Consider the following 15,278-nt stretch of genomic DNA (forward strand, 5'->3'; position numbering starts at 1 on the left):
TCATTGCAGAACCAGGTTACCATGAGTTTTCACCTGCAGTGCTTAAACATTGTTTCTCCAGCACTCACTCCTTCTACAGTTATGGAGGTAGGTTTAAGGCAAGTGCTAAAAACACAATAGGTGTTTTTGTGACACAGTGGTTAAAGTGCTTATTAAGTAAAAGATCTGTGGTTTAAATTCACCAGCCGCTATGAGGGAGGAAGATGAGGCAATCTGCTCATCTGCTTGGAAATCCAACGGGTCAATTCTACTCTTTCCTATAGGCTGTTAGGAATTGAAACAGACAAAAACACAATGGCGTCATAAAAACTTATTTACTGAGCAGTGGGGGAGGGGCAGGCTATAAAAAAACAAAAAAACAAAACTTATTTACTAATTATATTATACTACCTTCTTTTCTTGTTGAGATTGCTATGTATTATCTAAGGATTTACTTCTGCTGCTTTTGAAATAGTTTTATTATGATAGCATGAATTTTGACAAGTATATTAAAGTGAAATATTATGTAAATATATTTGCTGACAATATGGCAAGTGAATACATTTTATAAATCATCAATTTCCAAAATAACCACTTCTCTTATATAAAATCACACCATTTAAAAAATAATAGTAGTTATACAAAGGTGTTTCAAAATCTCATAAAAATTGAATGAAAGCCAATGAAATTTTTCCACCAATTTTTTAAAGGTCCCTTGTATATGTTTTACAGTATGCAGATGGTTTTACAGTACACAGACGGTTTTTAGGTCTATCTTAACAGCACAAGAGAATAACACTTTGACAATTTCTTGTAAGTGGAGAAATAGCTTAGCTAGAAAACACTGTTACCTTAAAAATAAAGTCTAAGAAAGATTGACTCTGAGTTTTGTAAGATGCTTAGGTTTTGGAAAATCATCCTGAGAGTGTAAATAAATTTTAAAATAATACTAAAGATGATTTGATCATTGATTCATGAATTAAGGAACAGATAGCTTAAATAGCATATTAAAATACATATGGTAGTATATGGGTTTATTATTGTTATTATTATGATTACAAATAAGTATAGTTGGGGGAGTGAAGAGAGTTTGAGAATTTTAGGTAGTTTTAGTTGGTTTTCCAGAGGTTCATTACAATACCCTTCTTCAAAATCCTTCTCTGATATTTTAATTTTCTAAACAAGGCAAATGTTGCAGATAACAAGGGGTCAATCCATGTGACACTCAGATAACATAGGTTATCTGGAGCTTGCAGAGCTGTTGACTCTATATAAATCTACAGAAACAAACTAAATAAAATTTCTAAAATGTTAGATTACTTCTTGTCTTACACTTTTGCTTTGTGAGGCCAGGTAGCAGTCAAGTTTTCTGGAGTGAATATACGTAACGCAGTCTTTGATTTTACCATCTACAGCCCCATTCCTCCCCTTCTGATAAAGCCTCTGTGTGAGCTTCAGCTATAGCATATACTAAGCCAGGCTCTAAGCACCTCAGTGGTAATAAAATTCCAAGGCTAAATAAAATGAACTCCTCGGTTGTAACTACTGGCTTGATGATGCTAGACACTCAAGGAAACAAAAGTTGTGACCAAGGTAGCAATTGAAATAATAAAATGATGTCATAATATTATGGGCTTATTGTTTAATGCCAGGCAAATATCCGTGGCAGAAAAATTGTACCTCAAAGAAAATTTGGTTCTTCTGATTTGACATGTTTCATATAAGTCATACACGTTAAATGAATTTAAAGTTCTTTTTCTTTAAAGGGAACACCTTTTCACCTCCCTCCCCCCTTTCAAAGCATATTACTTCAACATGAACTCAAGAATTTATTGTAAGATGATAAACAATTTACTCTGAATCAGATGACATAATTTAATTAAAGTATTTAATAGGAAGAAATCTATTTTTATATGCTATTTCTCAATATACCTACGTAGATACCAGATTATAAGACAGTAACAAAAAGCATTATTTTTAACAAAGGGGAAATACCAATACTTAAAAGACTACAAATGGGAATAAAGAGAAACCTAGCAACTATCAGCAATATATGCCTGAAGCAATATAGAAACTCAGGCATAAAATTAGAGAGTCTACGAACAACTAGTTCTTATGACATGGCCCTGCTTGATACTTGCCCTTATGAAGGAAACAGAAGATATGGTGCTAGAGCAAAGTGTGGTGAAGAAATTAGATGGTGCTCATGTATCAGATAGAGTAGTGTCTTATGTCTTAAAAGCTTGTTTCTAAACAAGCAGCTATCTAAGTGAGACATCAACTAAGTCTACATGGAGGAAGCACACCAATACCCATTGACCCAAAGATTGTAAATTATATAATCCAAAACTGAAGGAAAGACTGAGATCAGAAATTAAATTGTGAGACTCTAGTTTGTAGAATGGAATGGATCACAGTGGAAACCCCAAACACATTTGCAAGATCCACACAGGAAATAAGCTTGGGGATTTCCCTCTACCCATCCCTGAGGGATGGGAGTAGCCTGGTTAGCAAACAGAGAGTATTGCAGAGATGACCATCGTAGATCAAAGGGATAAACCTGACCTGAACAATGGAAACCTGACACTCGTTCTCTCCTGTGATACTCTTTTGGCTCCATGTGGTTTTCAGTATTTTCTGTGTCTTTTTCATGTTGGGGTTTATCTCAGATGCATTTTATCACTGTGGGTAGCTGTCTAAAATCTTTGTTATGTGTTTTTCTGTTTTTTTTTGGTATTTGAAACCCAAGATTGCTGCACCTGTGGAGACAACAATTAGAATAAGGATTTCTGGGGAGCACAGTGAAGGGGTGGCGGATGCATGGAGGAACAGGGGAGCTGATATAGAGTTCAAGAAGGAAGAAAATGCTTGTGGTAACAATTGTAGAATCCTGCTTGATCGTGATCAAACTATGCAATGGTATAATGTCTGGATTAGCTCCTCCCAAAATGACTTAAAAAATGAAATAAAAAACAACAACACATAAATTCACTGTTCTATGAAGCTAGCTCAAAACCTAGGCCTATTCTCAACACTACAGGAGAGAAATACGGGGAAAACCAGCTTCTTAAAATGCATACAATTCTTGGAGGAGATCTGAATTCTACAGGAAAAAAACAGGTCCTACATACACTCCTTAATTTACTAGAGTCTCAGATGGAGTGACCTAAGCCTGAGTCTCTGATGAAGTGAGCATAAATCAAATGTTCTAAAGGAAACAAGCAAACAAACAAACAGACAAACAAAAGACAGTACAAATACCGCATATACTCGAATATAAGCCAACCTGAGTATAAGCCAAGGTACCTTATTATTACCTTGGAAACCAGAAAAACTGATGGACTCAAGTATAAGCCTAGGGTGGAAAATGCAGAAGCTATTGGTGAGTTTCAATAATCAAAACAAATGAAAATAAAATTACAAAAATTTGAGACATCAGTGGGGTAATGTATTTAAATATTTATTTTAAATAAAAACAAATAAAAGGACAATAAGTCATTTAACATTAGCAAACCAGCACAGTAAGTGGAAAATAGGTTCAACAAAAACAATAAGGTATCAACAATGATACCTTAAGAGTACTATTCCCTGAGCTCAATCAGCAACCAAGCTAAAATGTAGAGTTAAACTCCTTCAAACCTGGATTCCTCATCATCCGTATCCCAAAGCAGAGCTTCAGCTAGTTGAGGTCATCATAGATGCTGTCCTCACTGAGATCACCGTCATCACCATCACTGCTGTTATTTTCATACAAAGAGCAGTCTTCACTGCCATCCATAGCATTACTAATGCTACATTTCTGGAAGGCACATCGCACCATGTCTTCTGGAATGTCTTCCCATGTATCTCGAACCCACTGTGCTATTAACTCAGGCTTCATGAGATTTCCTCCTTTTGTTAGTCTGGCTTGACCAGATGACATCCATTCATGCCACATCCTTCGCACATGGTCTTTAAAAGGCTTATTCAAAGATACACCCAGAGGCTGCAGTACAGATTTAAGCCCACCTGGAATAACGGCTAAAGTAACTTTACAAATTTTTGCCAATTTTTTATGTCATCCAATAGGTGGGCTCTGAACATATCCCAAATAAGTAACAATGGCTTTTTCATTAAGGCTGCTCCTGGTCGTCAGTTCCAAATTTCTTCCAGCCATTTTCTTGTTCCATCTTCATCCATCCAGCCTTTAACATGTGCACACTCAGAAATTCTTGGTGGGAAATTGATCTTTTTAGGCAAGGTCTTTCTTTTAAAAATAATGACAGGACACAGCTTAGTTCCATTAGCCAAACATGCTAGAACAACTGTAAAGTGTTTTTTTTTCATTTTCTGTGGTTTTGAGAAAAATGTTTTTTTCTCTTAAACTTGCCACAGTTCTGTTGCTTGGAAGATCAAAAGTCATGGCAGTTTCATCCACATTCCCAATATCTGCCAGGTCATAATTATAAATCCTTCTTTGTTTTATAATAAATGACTGGAATGACATAATTTTTCCTTCAAGGTCTTGTGGAAATTTCTGAGGAATCTTTGTTCTTTGTCTCAAACATAGTAGGCCAAACCTATTCATGAAGCGGGTATACCATCCTGCTGATGCAGCAAATTTTCAATGCCTGGTGCTTTATATTTGTCATCCTTAGCCATTTGTAGAGCACGTATATAGATTCCCATGTGTGTTACATAGTAACCATTTTGACAATACTCCATAACCCATTTATGCAATTCACTCTAGAGCCCCATAAAAAGATATTAAACCACGATGAACATTTTTAGCTTTTGGAATCTGTTGCAAGTCAGCCTTCATTTTCTGCCACTCCCTCACTCGCTTTTCGTCAACACAAAATTCCCTACTTGCAATACTGTTATTGCTCTCTTCTGCTTTTGATACAACCTTCATTTTGAAGCCAGCCTCATATGACTGGCGTTTTGTTTTGGTTCAAGAGTATCCATTTCTAGTAGGATAAAAAAACAAGACTTTGAAAAAGAACTTTCATTGTAATGCACGCCCCCACCCACCACCCACGATGTGTTAGCCGGGAGGAGGGGGTGGAGTCTGTTTGGGCATGGGATGCAGGATGTGAATTCACACAGAGACCAGAAGGGATTGACGGAACATCCTTACCAGTTCAGCTGCTGGTGTTAGTCAATCGCTATGGGTGCTTCTGCAAATTGGAGTTGTCCATGTCATAGGATGGCTTTGATTGGTTAGATGTGAGTAAACAAACATTCAAATCCCTGCAGTGTCAAGGGGGTTTTGAATGAACAACGGAGAGACTACAATCACCCGCGAGATAACGGGCACTCATCCAGTTACCTCGGGGCGGGGGTGGGGGGCACCCAGCGAGATGTTACACATCACTGGGGTACCACTGACCCATGCATAAGGTGAACCTGTTTTTCAGCACATTTTTTTGTGCTGAAAAAAAAGGTCTTTACACAAGTATATACGGTAAGCACTTATTTCCCCAAAGCAATCACTGAAATTATAAATCACTTCAAGCATATTTAGCTTATGGAATTTTAAAAACAAAATACAAACTGTAGTCCTGGTAGTTGTGGTGGGAGGGAAGAAGGACACAGACTTCTTTATCAAGGATGTGAGGAATCTTATTTCTTAGGTTGCAACCTTGATTTTCCAAGGTCAAATAGACTTCCTAGCAAGTAGTTTGCTGTCAGGCTTGTTCATGTCTGCTTTCACACTGTACCTCTTTTGCATTTGAATTTCCCTGTGTGTGGTAGCAGCTTACTGGTCTGGCCCATCTCCTGTTCCAATTTATCCTACATGGGTGGCTTTCTGTCACTGGTGAGTACCATATAGTCATCTAAGATATGTAATATATGCTCGCATATTTCTTAGGTCCAAAGAGTCTAGATTCCATAATAACAATCACAAAAAACCTGGTTTCATTCTTAATTTATATTCTTACTTATCAACCTAGTCTCTTATTTTAGGACTTAAATATACTTATGTCTCTAACTGAAAGTACCCTGAAGTGTCACTGGTTTAAAAATGAGTGTTAGGAACCTTAAAGAAAAATCTAAACACAGCTGCCCACCTGTGTCGCTGCGGGCACTCATTATTAACCAGCGATGGAGGGACTGTGACCCCTACGTGAAGAGCTGCTCTGACGATGAAGGGGAGACATTTCCCCATGGGACTTTGGACCACAACCTTGTCATCAGAGAAGGTCTCCCTGTAGCAATAGAATCAAATGAAGAAGAGTTGGAAAGAGAAATTGAATCAAAATTAAATTCTACCATAAAAGCAGCAGAGAATAAATCATCTTCTCTGCAAACATGGTCTTTCTTTCTCAGGAACGTGGAAAGTTGGGACAGATCCAACAGAATGCTATGATCCAACAGAATGCTATTTATTTAACTCTGATTCTGAGGATGAAGACAAAGCAGCACAAGTGACCAAGAAAACGATGAAGAAAAGACACCAGATTCCAATAAATGATGAATTACTCTATGATCCTGAAATTGATAATAGGGACCCAGGCTCAGGTTGCTGCACAAAGATGGTACTACCATGAAATTTTGGAATACAACAGCCACCTCAACACCAGCCTGTTCCTAATAGTGATGCTGTCTTGAATTGCTTATCCTGGATGACCACTCTGTGCCTTGATTGTCAGTGGCATGTCATAGAGAACTAATTACAGAGAACCATTTGCAATGAATCTTTCTGTCAATGGATATGAGGTTGTAAGACCCAAAGCCACTGAGAACAGAAAGAAAAAGTGAAGCTACGCAAAGATAAGATCCGATTGTAAAGATGCTGCTGAGCTGGCAAAGAGAGAGGTAGAAGAACTCTTTCAGACAGTCATATGCATGGAATATGCCACTGAAGTGTTAGGGTATGACCAGAATTAAGTGTTTTATTTTTTCAATGTTTAGCAAGTCATTCCTAAGTAGTGCAGTTGACCATTAATTGATCAGTACTATAGGTAAGGCAAGTACGGACAGTTAGTCTTTTCCTGCCCATTCATATCATAAAGTGACATTCTGAATTGCCAAGGAAGCAGTGTTTCATCTTTAATGGAGATCATGTTTATTAACTGAGATAGTTAAAATTTATTGTGCCAACCTGACCGATTAACACATGTGGGGTTAATTGAAGGGCGAAGGGATAAATGGCTCAGTGAGCCTTGCATTTCCAGTTCTCCAGTCTCTTGCTTTGTGATGGTCGGACCAGGGTGCTGCTGTCTTAACCAGTTCTCTGCTTCAGCTGGCAAGGCTCACTTCCTGCAAGACATCCCTGAGGAGAAGCCGCATGGACCTACCCCGATGCAGCCCTGGGTGCTGGAACTGCCGTGTGGAGATCTCCGCCAGTGCTGAGATGCTTACATATTCACTGACTCAGCTTTCCTCCTACAGTCAAGCACCATTGTGTCTGTTTTATGAGATGGAGGAGGTCTTTGTGGATTGGTATTGGACATATGGGCTAATGTTGGACTTGTGGGCTTGGGCAGCACTGGGTTGGGATGTTTTCTTGTTGTGCACTTCCCCTTTATATAAAACTCTCTCTTATACATATGAATTTCTGTGGATTTGTTTCTCTAAAGTACCCAGACTGACACATTCACCTTCACCTATCCTCTTAAAAATATTTTCTTCAACATTTATTATTTATTTTTTGCTGGTCATTTGGAAACAGTGGGCTTTTAAAAATAAAGCTATTTAGAATTAAAATTTTCTGGATTTGTAAGTTAAAAAAAGGTCCAGGCACAAACAAGACCTTTACTTATAGTTCTTGGCCTTATAGTGAGCCAGAGTTCAATTAGGAAAATCAGCTGCTCTCTTAGATTCAGCAGAGTCTACATTGAGACTGTCCTAAATTCAACAATTCATCAAACTCACAATAAATAGTGCAGTGTACACTACTCATTAGTACACTACTCATTAGGACAACAGTTCAAAAATGGACTATTCAGAACACAAATCAAAAATTAAATCTTAGATCTATTCAGATTCCAAGAAAAAATATATACATATTTGAATGACCTCAGGTTAAACTGAAGACTAAGAAGCCCAATCAGCTCAGCTCTGTACTGAAAGTTGAGATTGGCAATTTGCCCTGAGGATGCAGAGGATACCTAGGGAACCCCACTTCGGATATAAGAAATGTGAAACAATTTTTGATTTTTGATAATGGAAACAAAGTCAAAATTAACATTAAACACTTATTATCTGATTAATTATTCATGGATTATGGAATACACCACTGAAGATAGTCCAAAGAAATTTGATAGCTTCAGGATTTGTATCATCAGAGGTGAAGTAAGAGTGAGATGTCAGGGTAATTTTAGTCACTATTTTAGAAGTTTATTAAAATATTTTTAGAAAGAAAATGATTAGGGCAAAGCATGTATGGATGTGCTTTATACAATTGATGTATGTATATGTTTATGTATGGATTGTGATAAGAGTTGTATGAGCCCATAATAAAATGTAAATAAATAAAAATAAATTAAAAAAAATTGAACATAAAAAAAATATCTTTAGAAATCTTCTCTCCCCCACCCCCCGAAACATTAGTTTGATCAAGGTGACATATGTTCCAAGTCAGGGCAAGTCAATTCTGTCAAGTTACTCTCAGAAAATCCAGTGCCTACTTGTCTGGAATGCAGGAGTTAGGGATTAGAGGTGGTTGATTACCCACAAATCAACTCAAATCAAAACAAAATTCATTGTCATATGTGACTCACAGTGACTCTGTTGGATAGGGTAGAACTGACCCTTTGAGTTTCCCTGGCTGTACATCTTTTTGGAAGAAGAAAGTTGAATCTTTCTTGTCTGGAGTTGCTGCTGAGTTCAAACCACTGACCTTAGGGTGAGCAGCCCAAGAGAACCACGACACCAGCAGAACTTTCAGACACAAGTTAGTTACTATTTCCAAAGTTAGATTCCTTTTTATCTTGAATTTATGCCTTAAGAAAGCATCCTTTCCTGAAATAGTCCTGTGGTTATATGCCATTGAGTAGGCTACTACCCACAGCAATACTATGCACAACAGAACAAAACACTGCATGGTCCTGTGCCATCCTCACAATTGTTCTCAGGTCCGAGCCCACTGAGGCAGCCAAGGTGTCAATTCCTCTCACTGAGGACCTTTCCCTTCATCGCTGCCCATCCACTTTACCAAGCATGATGTCCTGGTCTTTCCTGACAACAGGTCCAAAGTATGCAAGACAAAGTCTTGCCATCCTTGCCTCTAAGAAGCACTCTGGCCTAACTTTATTCATTATAGAGTCAGTTGTCCTTTCCGCAGCCCATGGTACTTTCAATATTCTTCTCCAACACCACAATTCAAATTAATCAATTCTTATTTGGTCTTCTCTATTCAACAAGTAATCATAAGTAACTCTATCTTTGTTTTTAAGCTTAGATATAATAATTTTAATATAATATGGCATGTCTACAGTGATTATTAAATGAATGAGTAATTATGCTGTATTATTTGCTTCAATATTTACTTTAACCCTCTCCAGCTTATGTTGACAAGTTCCATAAAATTATACACATGTGCTGAACAAGATATCTGGTTATCCACAATGATCAGAAAAATGAATTTTCCACATATTTCAATATGAATGGATTTGAAGATGTCACAATATATAATAATCTATCAGCTTGAATATAAATATTTGGTTATGTAGCACGCTTTAAAATATCTTTTCAAAGTAATAAGTATTCATTGTAGAAAAAAATTAAGAAATACAGAAAAGCATAAAGTAAAAAAAAATCAATGATCCTAATATTTACAAATAACTACTATTAACATTTTGGTATTCCTAGTTATTTAGCTTTTTTATGAGCTTAGCATTCTGTTATAGACATAAGTATTTTCTATGTTTGTCCTTACCCCTGGCCCCTGCACAGGGTCACTGGGTTGATTCTGATGCATAGTCATCCTGCAGGTCGGAGGAGCACAGTCTCCACAGGTGGCCAAGGCTGCACCTGGTCACAGAAGCAGACACCTTACTTTCTCTGTGGGGTGTTCAGTCAGCTTGAACTGCTGGCCTTTTGGCTAAGAGACCTATGCCTAACCCCCTGTGCCACCAGAGTTCACAAGTACATGGAAATAAAAAGAAATGGAAATATTTATTTAAAATGTAAGTTTATGAAAATATAAGCCCATTTTATTACTATGAAATCGAAAAAATCTAATGAATTATAATAGTTTAGCTGAGCATTAGTTTTCAATATTATAGCTAGTTGCAAATTTCCTGATTTTGATTCTTGAAGATTTTATTTAAAATATTTTGAAAACTGTTGGATAACTTGTTTGACACAAATAATGTATGCTGATATTAGAATTGAGGGCAAGTAATTTTTCCTCTCAAATTTTTCATTGAATTTTAAGTGTTGTATACATGTGCCAGATTGACAGATAATGTTACTCAGAAGATATCATAAATACAGATAAGTACAGAGAAAATCTATTGCTTTGAGTATATTGAATGGTAATGCACAACAACTACAAAGCTCAAAACACACATGGGGGAAACAGATCAGGGAAAAGATAACAAAAATAGAAATTTGGGATAGTAATTATATAAAAATTGTGCTACAGTGGAATATTACTATGGGTGCGTAAATTGAAAATAAGAAATATGGGATATAATAGATTTTGAAATGATACATAGTCTTCAGTAGTTAGTCATTATTTTTGGAAATTTATACATAGATAGAAAGTAATTTAGAAAAAGAAAACAAATATTAGGTTATCAAGATCTGAGTGCAAAGCCATTTAGAGTGACATGTTCATTTCGACAATATTTTGTCATTTAGGTGAACGGCATGATGTTCAATGTCAGAGCATTTGTTAAGGTCCATCAATATTATGGCTACATTCATAATAAAAAACACAAGAATCATATTTGCTGAAAACGCCCTTGAACGATCTGGGGCTAACATGTTTACTAAGGCATTTTACAGAAGAAAATTTCCTGACAGTTTTAATTTCTTCAATGTTTTAATTTCTTAATGCTAGCCCTCTCTGCTAGACCTAGTGCCTACATTGGCTTAAGTACCAAGAGGACTGATTCGTTCACTCCATCCTTCACCACATGTCTGAATGAATTTGTTCAACAAATATGTATGAACAAACGAGAAAGGGAAACTCTTTAGATTATAACAGAATCATAATCATAAAAGGTGAAGGAAATCACTGAGTCCAACCAGCAAGAGAGCTTGGGTGGTAAAAGAAATGTTCTTCAAGAATTATCCAAAAGCATTCTTGAAAAAAAATTATGGGCACCTTGATAAATTAGTGTGAAACAATGGTGCATAGGGAAATGGGTGGGATAATTTGATAAGCTTTAATTATAGCCCAGTCTGGAGAGAAAGAACTTTTATAAATGTGGATTACAAGAAGAGCAGTAGCAGAGGCAGAGGTTTATTTCTGCGCCCCTACTGTGATTCCCCCTTCATTTGGATCAAAAGCGCCTTGGCCTCTACACTTAGCCCAGCTGTGTCTCCGCCCACCGAGGGAAGAGGGAACTCAGGGCTCATTTCTCAAGGATAATCCTGCTAATTTCTCTAAAAAAGAGACAGAATTGCAGAAAGGCTTTTCTCATTTTCCCTTGAATTATCCAGGTAGGGGGTCGGCGTGATTGAATTTCTGAAGCAATCTTTCCCTCCTCTTCAGTTCGCTTCTGTGCATAAAGGCTCTTTCCTCTATTTCTCAGCTGAAATCTGACTACTGCTAAACGCTTTGAATTTTCTGCTTTTGTAATTTGACCACGAGGTCACTAGATACAGACCTAGGAAATTCTACACCTCAGATATATGCAAACACACATATGAGGCATAAAATGCAAATTGATTCCCAGAATCGTTTTGCTTTGATATATTCCATATTTTATAAGTGCCAAAATTAATAGCATAGGCTTGTACAGAATGGATCCAGATTTGCTAGGGGCTGGATTTAATTTTGTTCTTCTAAGAAGCTTCTGTGCTCGTTGCTGAGGACCATGGGATTTATTTTTTATTGTAACCTCTGTAACACTTGCCATGGCGCTAGTCACCTGGCTCTTTTTTCGTAAGTACCTTTGACATTGAACTCTCCGTCTCATGTGAGCACATAGTGCGGTAAGAGGCTACTTTAGGGATGGAGGCCTGTTTTCGAGGGCAGTGACAGCTTTGCTGAATCAATTCTTATTCAAGGTCACCATTTGTGCGTCATGTGCACAGCGTGCTCCATAGAGCTTTAAACCCACACTCACAGCCGTGGAGTTAAAGCTGATTCGCTGTTACCCTTCTCTACGGCACAGAGGAGAGCTTCCCCTGTGGGTTTCCAAGACTGTAACTCTTTTCAGAAACAGAAAGCCCCTTCTTTCTCCAGAGGAGCAGCTCGTGGTTTCAAAACTATGGATCTTTTGGTGAAGCAGCCCAGTGGGTGACCCCGACACCACCTGGGCTCCTTTGATGATACCTAGCCCACCTTAATTTCTTCATTCAAAGGCAGAACTAGGCCCTGACATGAGACACCATGGAAGATGATAATAATTCAGTGATTCTTAAAATTTTTACTTGAATATTTCATCAACACTTTTCTTGAGAAGATCCTGAATAAGGTGTAAGAGAAAGCATAAGGAATGGCCTCGTTGTGACATCCCAGCCTTTCCAGAAGAACTACTGGAAAATCCATATTGACCTGGAACTTACGTCCTTTTCTTTGCAAAGGAAAAACAAACTCACAGTCACCCAGACACAGCTCCTTAGGAAGCGGTGCCAACAGGACGTTAGGGTGCCCGACCTCCCGAACACTCCATAAGCCCAGTGGGTGCTTCCTCCCATCTATGAGCAGCTTTGTCTCCAAAAAGATTTCAAGTAAAAACAAGTATCGTCTCACTCCAGTCTGGTGACTGGTGACACTTTAGGAATGGTCACTGTGTGTATGTGCCCAGCCATCCTGTCATCTGACTCTGGACGGAATTTGTGATGTGAGAAGTTTGGATAAGGCATTTTGCTTTGAGGATATAGCTGACTCATGTACTATGATATAATTGAAAAATCCTTAGCTCCCATCTAAAGTCCCTCTGAATCCCTGCAGACGATCTTTAGAGGGCTCTAATACAGAATCTGAACAATAGGAACTGTGCAGATTGCAATCATCTCTTCTGTCCCCCTGTGCTCTCTCTGGGAAAAGCCTGACTTACGGAAGCCTGTGTTCCACAATGGACGTGGGTGGAGTAGCTGCTACATAAGTAATGTCCTGGGGCTGCTGGGGGTTAAATTCTCCATATAGCATGAAATCACAATCAGAAGGGATCGTAGAGAAAGTTGTATTTAGTGTTCTTTATGAAACTGTACATTATTAATCCTTAATCATAATTCTTAGTATTAAAATGTGTTTGTCTGAATCTACATTAGCATCCTCAGGGATTAAGAAGCAATTACATTTAAAAATGAAATTGCAGTCCACACATAAACAGGAACAATCTTTACCACAAATTAAACAAAGGTTCTAATTACAAATCTATTTAATTTACAGACAGAGAGAATTAACCTTTGGGACACTGATAAATAAATATTCACAGAAACAATAACCCACAATGTAATAACATGAACAGAGTATTTCCTATAAGCTACAGGGCTAATGTTTGATCAAAGTCTTCCTGTCATTGTATCTTCAGAATTTTAAAGGGTTTGTGAAGAAATTAGAGTATCAAGTGAATTAGTTAGATGTTAAAGTCTGGGTATGCTTTCCAATTTACAATATTAGATGTTAGTCTGGAAACTAATATCTCATATAGGGATTGGTAACATCAAAACTGGATTAAAATTTTCTTTCAAATTGCTTTTATTTTGTTAAGTTCCCTCATAACGTAGTATTCTCTGGGACTGACAACAGTTTAATCTGGGGGCCCCACCAATTTGTTTCCAACTGCCCAGAGTTTGTAAATCTCCAAGTAAATTCATATCAGTCATTTCATTATATTCAATATGATGGTTCAATACCACTTCTCTTATTGAATTTATAGAAAATAAAAATTCACCAAATGAGTGTTGAGCTTTGGATATGGGAATTCAGTGTACTATAAAATATGGTTTCTCCATTTTATTAAAGTCATTTCCTTTATCCTAAACCAAATATTGTATCATTTTTAGAATGGAATAAGCTAAAATTAGGGTTCCTTTCTTTAGCTAATAACTTATTAAATAATGGCAATCCATGTTTGATCGAGTAGAAATTTTCTTAACTATTTCTTTTTCATATCAAGACATGGTAGTGTGGAGCCAGTCCTGATCCTGACTATGTGCACCCCTCCCTCAGAAGAATGCACTTCAGAGGACAGCACTGGGGCTACAGCTTGGGGAGAGGGACGCGTCTGATTAAAGCACATGGAAGAAATGAAAAGGGATGGAAAGGGAGGGGAGGACATCCTGGCCCACCAAACTCCAAGGATGATATTTCTGCTGGGAGCGGACAAAGCACAGAGAGGAGCATAGGACCAGCCCCACCACGAGATAGGATGCCCCTCACTAAACTGAAGCACTGCAGGGGACAATACTGTGGATGCAGTGTGGGAAGAGTGCACAATCTGACCCCATCACGCTGGGGCGAAACACTACGGGCATGAAACAGTAGCAAGGGGACCAAAGTGATGAAATCCCCGGGGAACACCAAAAATAGATTTTGGAGAAAGAGTGTGGTACCCCATCAGACTCGACTGGAAAACACTCGTAAAGGCCAATAAACAGACCTCAAACTATTTATAGGCCTTTCCATTTTTGTCAGTGGCTTTCTTTTTGTTGTTTTATTGCTTTGTTGGTCTTGACTTCCTTTGTTGTTTTATTTGGTTTTGCCAGGTTTTTGTGCTTATTAATGTATCTACACGTCTATCTAAATAAGATAGGTCGGATAAATAATTTGGAGATGAAAAGAGCAGGACCAGTGGTTCCGGGGGGGATACGGGATACGGGAGAAAGGAAAAATGGGGTGGGGAGGGAGCAACCCAGGGACAAGGGAAGAACAAGTGAACTAAAATCAATGGAGAAAAGCATATGGAATGCCTAGTGGGCTTAATCAAGGGCAATGTAGCAGCGAGGAAGTACACACCCGAATAAAGGCCAAACATGATGGTGGGACAGGAGGAAAGTAAAAGGAAATAAAGGAAAGAACCAGAAGGTAAAGGACATTTATAGAGGTCTAAATACAGGTTTGCGAATATATAAGCATATATACATAAAATATAATGAGAGGGGAACAGAAACTATTTAATCATATCTATCTGTTAAGAATTAAGGTTGCAGATGGACATTGGGCCTTGACTCAAATACTCCCACAA

General features: G+C 37.8%; 1 pseudogene; it reads left to right on the plus strand.

Moving 5' to 3' along the window:
- Positions 1–5,986: 5,986 nt before the first annotated feature.
- LOC142451589 (E2F-associated phosphoprotein pseudogene) lies at positions 5,987–6,876 on the plus strand (annotated as a pseudogene).
- The last annotated feature ends 8,402 nt before the right edge of the window (positions 6,877–15,278 follow it).

Source organism: Tenrec ecaudatus, chromosome 6 (genome assembly GCF_050624435.1).
Source record: "Tenrec ecaudatus isolate mTenEca1 chromosome 6, mTenEca1.hap1, whole genome shotgun sequence".
Classification (NCBI taxonomy): Eukaryota; Metazoa; Chordata; class Mammalia; order Afrosoricida; family Tenrecidae; genus Tenrec; species Tenrec ecaudatus.